Here is a 10,812-nt window from a genome sequence, read left to right as displayed (position 1 = left end):
CGCTTGCGTAGTTTGTGAAGTTTGCGCAACTTCGCACTACGCGAGCTGCACGTAGCACAGTGCAAACACGCGTAGTGCAACGTAGCGTAGTGCAGCGCTCATTTTTTGCTTGTTTGCAGTCCTCAACGTCATGTTTTCGACCGCAAGCAATCAAAATGACATCCCGGCGAGATTCTCAACTCGGGGAGGTCGGGTTTCTCATTGCGAGTGGTTGCGCATGCTCGCGACCGCTCGCAGTGAGAAACTACCAGTTCGCGTTGAGAAAGCTGGCGCTCGGGTAAAAATCTACTCGAGCAGCAGAAAACTACAGCTCGCACTGTGCAAGATGCCGTTTTCAATGATTGCACAGTGCTGGATGCTTGTCCGCACTGTGCAATCATTGAAAACGCATCTTGCACAGTGCGAACATGCTACTATGCAGCTCGCGTAGTGCTATGTGAAGTTCGCGTATTGCGAAGTGAACTTCGCGTAGCTTCGCGTAGCGCTACTTCGCGAACTACGCCCACCCTTAATGTGAAAGTACCGCGATGTTAGGACCGTTTAGTAAAAGTTGTTCTCCAAAAGAATATCAAGTATTCCCTGCCGAGGTTTTCCCTTCCCCAGGGATGTTGTGGGAATCCCTCTAACCCATGAATATTTTGGAAAATTATAAAAGAAGCCAAACAATGCATGTTAACACACAATTTTCTGAATAAGATTTTCAGGTAATTTTTTGTTGTTGAAAGTTTATTGATAGTTATGCATGGAACATACATACATAGCATTATGAATCATTTCAAGCAAGTAATAAAACATGAAAAATATGGCATTCAGAAAAAAGTACAGTAATGCATATCTGCAGGGTATTCAATAGACAGTGAAATGCGGTTACATGTGTTGATAATATGCTGTTAGGTAGCCATCTTATGTCTCAGAGTCAGATGCTGCAGCAGTGGCCTGCAAGTTAAGATAGTTTGATAACGGTTCACAAATGTCCTTGGGTCGAGACATAGAGGGCAATTCTTCACCATATAAGGCCAAAGTCTCACAGCAATACACCAAGGGCCAGATGTAGGTGGCCATTTACCGTCCGGTAACAGCAGATTTCCGCCGTTACCGACCGGTAAATGGGTTTTTGGGATGAAGGGGGCCAATTTTAACGAATCAGTAAATTTACCGAATCGGTAAAATACAGAATCGGTATTTTTACAGATTCGGTTACTTCTAGATGTAGGTGGGACTCTTCTGAGTACCAAAGGCCTTTCAGATTCGGTATTTTACCACCCAATCCAATTGGGTGGTAAAATACCGAATCCAGGTGTGCATGCACATGTATGCATGCACACCTATGCCATGTAACAGACAGACATGCCCTTAGGGCATGTCTGTGTACCACATGGCACACATGCCTGTATTTGGGGTGCTAGAGGGTGTCATAGTGACACCCCCTGCACCCTTGCTGGAATCGGTATTTACCGAATCGGTAAATACCGATTCGGTAATGCCCATTGATTCCTATGGGCTTCAATGCCCATAGGAATCAATGGGCATTACCGAATCGGTATTTACAGAATCGGTAAATAATGAATCTTATTGATTCGGTATTTACCGATTCTGTAATACCTACATCCCCCCCCCCTCTATTTTACCACTTCTTAAATACCGAATCTGTAAAATTCGGTATTTAAGAAGTGGTAAAATAAAATTACCCAAATCTAGGCCCAAGTCTTTTATCCATAGTGGGGTTGAAGGGCGGATTCGACTCACTTAGCAAGCAAGAGCGCTATTTTGATAAATCTGCCCATCACCCCTCGCAGGGATGGGACCAGACCCAGCAAACACACCTGTGGAGAGCACTCTAGGGCAAGGTTAGTTATATCATGTAATATGACAATCACAGCTATCCAGCTCTCCGCAACCGCACCATATTCCCGTGCCAGATGCCAGAAGTCCGCACCCAGGACATTGCATCGTTTGCACCTATCATGGTCTCGAAGTCCACATTTATGGAGCTTATAGGGTGTGTGGTAGACTTGATGCAAGTACTTGAAGTGGATTATGTGCAGATTGCTGTTAGATGTGAGAGCTTTGGTGAGCTGGCAACAATATTCCCAATCTTGTAGTGTAAGTGGAGGGTCTAGATTGTTATTTCAGTGCTCTAGACTCTTACTGTGCGGGGTTGGGGTGTTATCCTGTGCCACTTGGAATAGTTTGGTCACTAAATCGTGTTGTGTCTTGTTGTGAAGCAGAGCATGTAGAGGCTGCAGTGTTGGAGGCTCCACTGGGAACGTGGGGTAGTGCACCTGTAGTGCCTTCCTAAGTCTGTGGCCAGTAAGACATAGAGAGGCGTCTGGTTTCAGATATAGTTGAGATCTGTTGGTTGCATAAAGCTGCCGTCTGGGAACAGATTCTGCATTTTATCAATGCCGGCGAGGGTTAGAGTTCGCATAGCGCCCGTGTGACGATATCAGAGAGAGATGTGCCAACGGCATAAGTGGAGAGTATAGCAGGAGCTTACCCACTCTATGGCCCAGTATCTGCCAAGCAACGATAGTAGTGTCACTGGTGTTGATTTCTGAGTACCTCTGCGTGTGTTGGTAAGTATAGAACTTAAAGGGACTGGGTGAGCGTCGCCGTCTTCCACATACGGTATGTAGTCGTGGTTGCGGTACCTGTAGTATGCATACTGAGCCTGCGCACAGAGGTAGTAAAGATGTTAGTCAGGGACACTAAAACTGCCCCTATCATAATCCAAAATAAGGGGCGACAGACTCACTTGGGCCTGTTTTCCAGCCCAAATCAACTTAATTAGGAGCGTACGGATCGTTTTGAACAACATGGTGGACAGTGTTATGGGGATATTATTAAAGAGATAAAGGAATTTGGTTAGAACGACCATTTTTATAAGTGCCATGTGGTCAATTTTATCATGGGCCATCCAGTTTATGCACAAATAACAGGCGATATGCACCACATTTCGCAATTACCGTACCATTACAAAACATGTACCAAGTTAACACAGTTGTTATCAGCCACAACTTCCCGTACTGCCTATACCCCCACCCACCCGACCCCCCCACCCACTTCAGCATCCCCAACCTGCCAAAGCCATCCCAAAATCCCCCAAAAATAGAAAGAATTGTCAATGCAACAATAGGGAACACCCACAGGGGAAGCGCAACGTCCCTCCCCAATGTAACGGGAGGTGACAGGAATCATATATTTCACTTTCCAGTCCCGAATGATAGGGGAGTCATTACAAAACAGGAATAACAACCAAAAGGCCCAGAACAGTTATGATAAAGAAAAAGTCTTATCTGGCAGGTCCAGTCTCAAGCCACCAGGCGAATGGAAATGTGGTCGCAATTCAAGGCCAAGCTTGCCAACGAGCAAGCACCAGGCGGTAGAACTCTGGTAGTAAATGTGGATGACACTGTGTTCCCTGTGTTCACTGCAGTGAATGCATGCTGCTATAATAGGGAGAGAAGATGCCAGGTGTTGGGTTAAAAAAAAGCTCTGCAGTGCTATCTTGGTTCAAGGCTACAATTCTAACCCCCTCAACAAAATAAGAACACTGTTTAAAATGTATAACTGTACAAATCAACACTTTATTTTCACTAATTTCCATTTTTTTGTTATGGTTTCATTCCTGTCAAACATACACATTTATTCTTAGCACGATCTAAAAAAGAGCTAAGACCTTACCTTTCCACATTTCCTCCACACTTGATGTGGCTGTCAGCTCATCACTGCTGGCAGAGCTTATGTACCAGACCACAGACCTTTCAGCCATGTATTCCAAATATTCCGATGAAATAACACACCTCTTCCAGATTACTCAAAAAATTAACCTTTACAGTGGATTGCTTGTACCTTTTATGTCTAAATTTAAGTTTGGAAGAGGATCCATGCGTATTTAAGAGAGTATCACATCTCTGTCACATTCTTCCTCCAACTGACCCCTTTTTCCCTGATGATATATTAAGGTGTTTCACCATGCATTTGGAATAGATGTGGACAGTGCATGCCAGGCTGAAGCACATTGAAACATAAAGGACTTGAAGCTAGGGCAGCACAGGAAAGGCTAAGCTAGAGAGAAAGTGAGCAACTAAGTGAATAAGGTAGTGAGTGAGTGAATAGGTGTGGGGGTGACAACTGAATGGTTAAGAGAGATAGAGGGCCCAATGTAGGTCACCAATTACCGGTCTGTAACGGCCGAATTCGGCCGTTACCGACCAGTAATTGGGGTTTGAGATGTAGGGGCCTGTATTTTACAGAATCGGTAAATTTACCGAATCGGTAAATTTACTGATTCTGTAAAATACAGAATCGGTAATTTTACAGATTCGGTAAATCAAGATGTAGGTGTCACTCCACAGAGTGCCACAGGCCCCTAAGAGTCAGTATTTTACCACCCAATCCTATTGGGTGGTAAAATACTGAATCCAGGTGTGCATGCACATCAGTGCATGCACACCTGTGCCATGTGACACACAGACATGCCCTTAGGGCATGTATGTGTGCCACATGGCACACAAGCCTGCACTTGGGGTGCTAGAGGGTGTCAAAGTGACACCCCCTGCAGCCTTGCTGGATTCGGTATTTACAGATTCGGTAAATACCGAATCGGTATTCCCCATTGATTCCTATGGGCTCCGAAGCCCATAGGAATCAATGGGGAATATCGATTCGGTATTTACCAAATTGGTAAATACCAAATGATACAGAATCGGTAATTTAAAATAAAAAACTACCTACATCTCCCTCCTTCTAATTTACCGATTTATAAATACTGAATCGGTATGATTCGGTATTTATGAGTCGGTAAATAAGATTTACCTACATCTGGCCCAAAGTGAGTTAGTGAAAGAGCAAGTTAATAACTTAGGGAGTGTATAAGAGAATGAGTTAAGGAAAGGGCATTGGATCGAGAAATTGCACGAATCGTGTATGCCTGGCTGCTTTAACACACTTGTTTAGGAGAGTTTGAAGTTCAGCAATAGGAATAAAACTGGAATATTAAGGACCCAACAGTATTACACTGAAGTATTCAGATCTTTGTGGTACCAGTGCTGTCACACCAAAGTTTCTGCAAACCAGAATTCAAATACATTTTACAAGTGTTTTAACATCAGTTATATTTCTAAGTACTTAATTTAAAGCATCGAGAATGTACAACACTACAATTCAGATATAACAAAGCACAGACAATGTAAAGCATTTAAAGATGGTCAGGGTTAGCTTTAGATGAAGTGCTTTACTTTAGGTTTAGGGTGTAAAGTAAGGTTTAGAGTTAGCTATTGACAGTAGAGTTTGATGCTGTTTCTGCGAATGCAGAGATGATGACATTCTGTGGGAGACATGACTATTTAGATTTGTGTCTATTTTACTAAACAGCGCATGCACATCACAAGGGGGAGAATGGGACACTTGTTTATACACATTCAGTAATTTTAAACATCATGTGCTTCTGTGAGTGATGTCTATGCATCCTGTTTGCTTTTCTCATGCCCCACGCCTAGAGTGGAGCCTGCTGACATCATCACTAAGAGCCTTAAAGACCAGGCACCTGAAGTGGTGATTACTGCAGAGGGGACACAAGCTAGTGGATGACAACCCCAAGATCACTACAGGTGAGTGCAGACTGCTGGACTTTGACCCTAAGTCATTGTGATCTCTCAAAGACAACACAAGAGAAACATTTTATTTTCATTTCATAATTAAGGCTTTCGGTTTTCCATTTTTACTGATTTTTTTACAGCTAAATGCAGACAGTAAACAATGTGTTTCCTGGCTGTATTTATTTTTAAAAGTGGAAAAATACTGAATATGGTTCTACTTGCGAAAGACTCTCCATGCTGTCTTTCATGAATTCTGGGCAACAGCTGAGCAGATAGACAGCATTGAGAATTAAAAAACAGGCTAATGTTAATATATATTTATAATATAACTCTAATAAGTACCTTGTGAGTGTAGTGTTTTGTTGTACATGGCTGCTTAATTTGCTCAAACGTGACAGACATTCATGCATGAATGCACATCCAAGAGTTATATAAACATGTAAATATACAATTCTACTGCTCCATTTATTCTCAAAACACAAAATAATATAAATAAATACCAATAAGATAGAGAAAACAAAATACGGATATATACAGATGGAAATGTTAAAAAAATAAATACCATAAAACCAGAAGCCCTATTCATAACCATGACATAGTGTATTTAGAAATACAACCGAACACAGCAGGTTTCTCGCTAAAGATAGCGAGGACTTGGGCAAGGCAGCACAAGTGACGTCACTAGCTCTGCCAATACACATCATATTTAAAGCACCTCACTATACACTCCAGATACTAAAAATCAACCCACCATTTAAAACCATTGACTGTACTTACCCATCCACACCATTATTGCACCTTTCTCTGGGGCCGATTCACAGAACTAACTTAAGACAAAATCTAAACTTACTACTTTGGTATTCACAGAAGGCATGTAGTAGTAGTAAAGTTAAGATTTTGTCTTAAGTTTGACTTAAGACAAACGTAAGACAGACTTAAGACAAAATCCTAACTTAAGTCTATCTTAAGTCTGTCTTAAATTTGTCGTAAGTTTGTCTCAAGTCTGTCTTAAGTTTGTTTTAAGTCAAACATAAGACAAAATCCCAACTTTACTACTACTAAGTGCCTTCTGTGAATGCCAAAAGTAGTAATGTTAGGATTTTGTCTTCAGTTAGTTCTGTGAATCGGGCCCTCTGTCTTTTCAGTCCACAATGTACCATATGACTGCCCTAGGCCTCCTTTGATATCTCCTTCCTCATACTCCTCCCCGTATCCACTCTGTCCTTTTTAGATGCCTGCTCCCCCAAGCTGGCTCCTTTCTTCACTGGTGAAATTAATCTTTCTGTCCACTTCTAGTTTTCCCAACCTGCATGCCCAGTTTGAAAGCAGTGCAGCCCTGTCACACAAGTAGCAAATTTCAAAACATACTCTAGTACACACACCTGGAAAACTAACAGCTGTCTTCAGGTACTCAACTTACCCCAGAAAGACTGCCCAGAACCCCCATCACCTAAGAAACAGTTCTTACACTCCAACAAAATGTGAGGTGAGAGGGCATGGAAAAATACAGCTTATAGCTGCACAGGTAGGCAGGTAAGAGGGAAGGAAACCTTCCTCTGTTCATCACCCCTGGTGGCTGTCATTCCCCCTTTAGAGGTGTGAGAACTGCAAATGGAAACCGGTGATGGAAATTGTCCCTGCACTAGGCCGGCAAAGAAGGAATGATGGACTAAGGTGAGGAATACAAACAATAATCCCATAAATATAGAGTCACCTAAGCCTCTCATTTAGACATTAGAATTCTGATTAGACCCTTGAATTAGCTGTAGACTACAGAGTCAACAAGTACAGTACCATAGATGCACTGAGGATGGAAATTTGACACCTCCTATATTTTCTGTATGTAAATAAAATGTACCTAGTCTTCTGACCGGCAGGTGTCTGTATCTCATATACAGCAATTAAATGATTGTTCCATCCTTAAGCCAGTGTTGTGGTGCTTGTGGTATTAACAAAGAATACAATGGGGAAACTTATAGAAATATTCTAAATGATCTCATCATGAGAGTTTGAGGGAGAAAAAGTATGTGATTATGTTATTGAATATTTAAATGGACTTATAATAATGAATGTTATACTTACTATCCCTGCATTCCCTCAGGGTCAGCTGAACAAATGTGAGTATGTTCTACAAGTGCTTCAACCTTTTGCTTTTCTGATTGGTGTAGTGGGGCTTTGATGACTAAATGAAACCCGAAATTGAGGCTGACTACTGGCACATCAACCCAGGCTATACTCTGACATCTTCTAGTTACTCAGGATTAAGAACCAATATTGCTTGGCTACATGCCTTTTAACACAAATTACTATGGTAAGATTGGCTATTGTCAGTCCAGATCCCAAAACTCTGGTCTCTTGCCTCCATCATTTATGTGAGCTCAGTACATCATTTATGTAAGCTCAGTGCATGTGTCCTACTGGGTATACACCCGTTACAACGCATCTTTTACTCCGCACTACCATTACAACGCGACTTTTACTCCGCATACCATTACAACGCATTGCGCTGGGGGCCTTCTAGGATAGGGAATAAGTATAATTTACTATCCAACACCTTCCCTAGGGTCCACGGGGACTGGAGTTAGAATAGTAAATTATACTTACCACTATCCAGCACCCCAAAGCGCCATGCGTTGTAATGGTATGCGTTGTAAATACCGCGTTGTAACGGTATGCGGAGTAAAAGTATGCGGAGTAACATGGTACATCCGTTTTACTGATGTTGAGGATATATTTCAATCCGAGTGCATGGTGAACAACTTGGTAGCCCTCCTGCAGCAGGCTGGCTTATAGCATGGTAGAAATTCTACCCTACATATAATGCTTCTTAAGTGTACCTCCCTAAAACCAATTGTAGTTGGAGGATGAGGATGAGGAGAAAGCCACAATTGTATTTTTTTTGTCTCATTAGGTTTGTACCTACTCTAGTGAAACTCATGTATCCTCTTCTTCTGACGTTGCTGTTAGTCTCTGAGATAATGAGAACAGATGGAGAGGGCTGTCTGGCTTGGAATTAGCAAAACAACCGTGACCAGTCCATACAGGTCTCGCCAGTGATTCTTGGGTTCAGAATGCAGGAATAGTTGGAAAACAAAAGGAGATTGTGCTACTTTCTTTTGCAAGATTTGCATAGGGATTCTTGCCTCTGACTTCAAAGTACTTGGTGTTCCTCAGCTAAAAAGCAGACTTAAATGTTGTGCTTGGTTGATAGTGTGTAGCCTATAAATCACAAGAGAGCTGAGTGCAATTATGGATTATGCAGGGAAACTTCTAGCCTTCCAAATAAAAGCACTGAGATTTCCTGCTGAAAATTGGCAATACACAAAACTGTAATAATGCTGGTATTAGGACATTGCTGTGGTGACACCCCGGGGATTCCCATAATTTAAACCAAGGATGTTGGTTGTGCATGTTAAAATTAGGGGTGCACTTGACTCCCGTAATTTACTGTCGCATAATTAAGTGAAATTCCAGATAAACTACGCGAGAGGAGAATAATCTTGCATTTCGCACTAAGAAAATAATGCAAAATGCAATAGAACATGACACAGCAGTCACAGGCGGCTTGCACTCTGTTCCTGTGTTCATGCGGAGGGAATTTTTTTGCTACACATCACTGTAAATTACATAAACTGTATAATTGTGTAATTTCAGGTCATAAGAGTAACGTGAGGTTACCAAAATTACTTTGATTGCTCTGACATACATAACATTTTGCCAAAGCCTTGGATGTCATATTTGCGATGTTCAAAACTTTTGCTGTCCCTTTGGTGGTTGATCTTAGTTCGGGTCCTCCTGAGCCTTGTCATTTTCATCCTTGTCCTCCGGCCACTCTTGTCATGTCCCCTGAGTCCTCCCTGCTCTAGCAGGTCTTTTTTGATCTGATTGTTCTCACACTTATCCTGCTACCCAAAATGATTGATCTGTTCCACTTGGTCTCCTTCTCAACCTGGCCCCATAGGTCCTGATTTGCACAGCCCTCCTAGCCCTGTTTCCGGGCCTCCAGGTCATGATCCTTTAGGCTACATAGCCCCCCCCCCCTTGTGCTGACCATCCCGGTACCATTTTTCCTGGTCCCCCTGGTATTAATGAACCCTATCCTGGTTAACTGGGTCTCCTGGTTATAATGGCCAATATGCTCCAATTCGATTTTCAATATCCTCCCCATTGTGGTCACTATCCTCCTTGCTCTGCTCCTCCTGTTCCTTATTCTTATGGTGCTGCTGTAACTTAACATCTCACCACTGATCTCCCAAGCAATTGTTAGTTTTGTGGGTCTAGAGTATCCTTTTACTAGCCTTTCCAGCCCTGGTCTGTCTATTTGTCATTTGCCTGTACTCCTTCTCTAGTCCTCTAGATTCTAGTTCTCCAATTTCACAGGCCTCCAGTACTGTCTTTCTTCATACACCTCACCCTAACTCTAGTCCATCTGGCTCTTCTGTACCTGTTCTTTAGTCACACTAATTTGCCTGTTTCTAATGCTTCCTCTCTTGGTTCCCCTTTCTGTGTAGTCATGGCACCCCTTTGTTTAGTCATCTGCTGCTGGTCTCACTGCCCCTGGTTACTCTAGTCCTCTTACTACCCCGGTCCTCCTGCATCAGCCAAGTCCTACTAATCCCACTACTGTCCTAATTTTCCTGTTCTACCTTATTCTTGTCCATGTGACTCTGGTCTCCTCTGTCATTGTCCTCTTAACAATAGTCCTCCAGGATTCAATAGTCCTTTTCATTGACCCCTTGACCTTGTTCATTCTGGTTGCCATGTTGCGGGTCATCTTAGTCTGTGTAGTCCTTGACTTCCTGGTTTAGGGTCTTCCTAACTTTGATTCCCATTGTCCTTCTGATCCTAATACCATTGGCCCTACGCTTTCTGGTCTTTTTCTATTTCTCCACATTCTGCTGATCTCTGGCATTATGGTCCTGCTAAACATAGTTCTTCTTGGTTCTAGTCTTTCTGTTCCTGGTCTTTCTACTTCTGGCCCCTTGGCCCTCCTTGATGTGATCTCTGTGGCCCTGGTCCTCTTGCTTCTGGTGGCCCTTTCCAATGTTCTCCTGGTAGTGGACCTCCTGGATCTGTCCACATAGGCCTAATGTTCCTGGTTCTCCTCATCCCTCTGATCCTGGTCAGTGCACCCAAGCATTTCAAGCCCTTCTTGTCTTGCTGATCTCAGGCCTTTTGTTCTGCATAGCTCAGGCCCTTCTGTTCCTTTGGG

Source organism: Lissotriton vulgaris, chromosome 7 (genome assembly GCF_964263255.1).
Source record: "Lissotriton vulgaris chromosome 7, aLisVul1.2, whole genome shotgun sequence".
Lineage (NCBI taxonomy): Eukaryota > Metazoa > Chordata > Amphibia > Caudata > Salamandridae > Lissotriton > Lissotriton vulgaris.
This window is presented reverse-complemented; position numbering follows the sequence as displayed.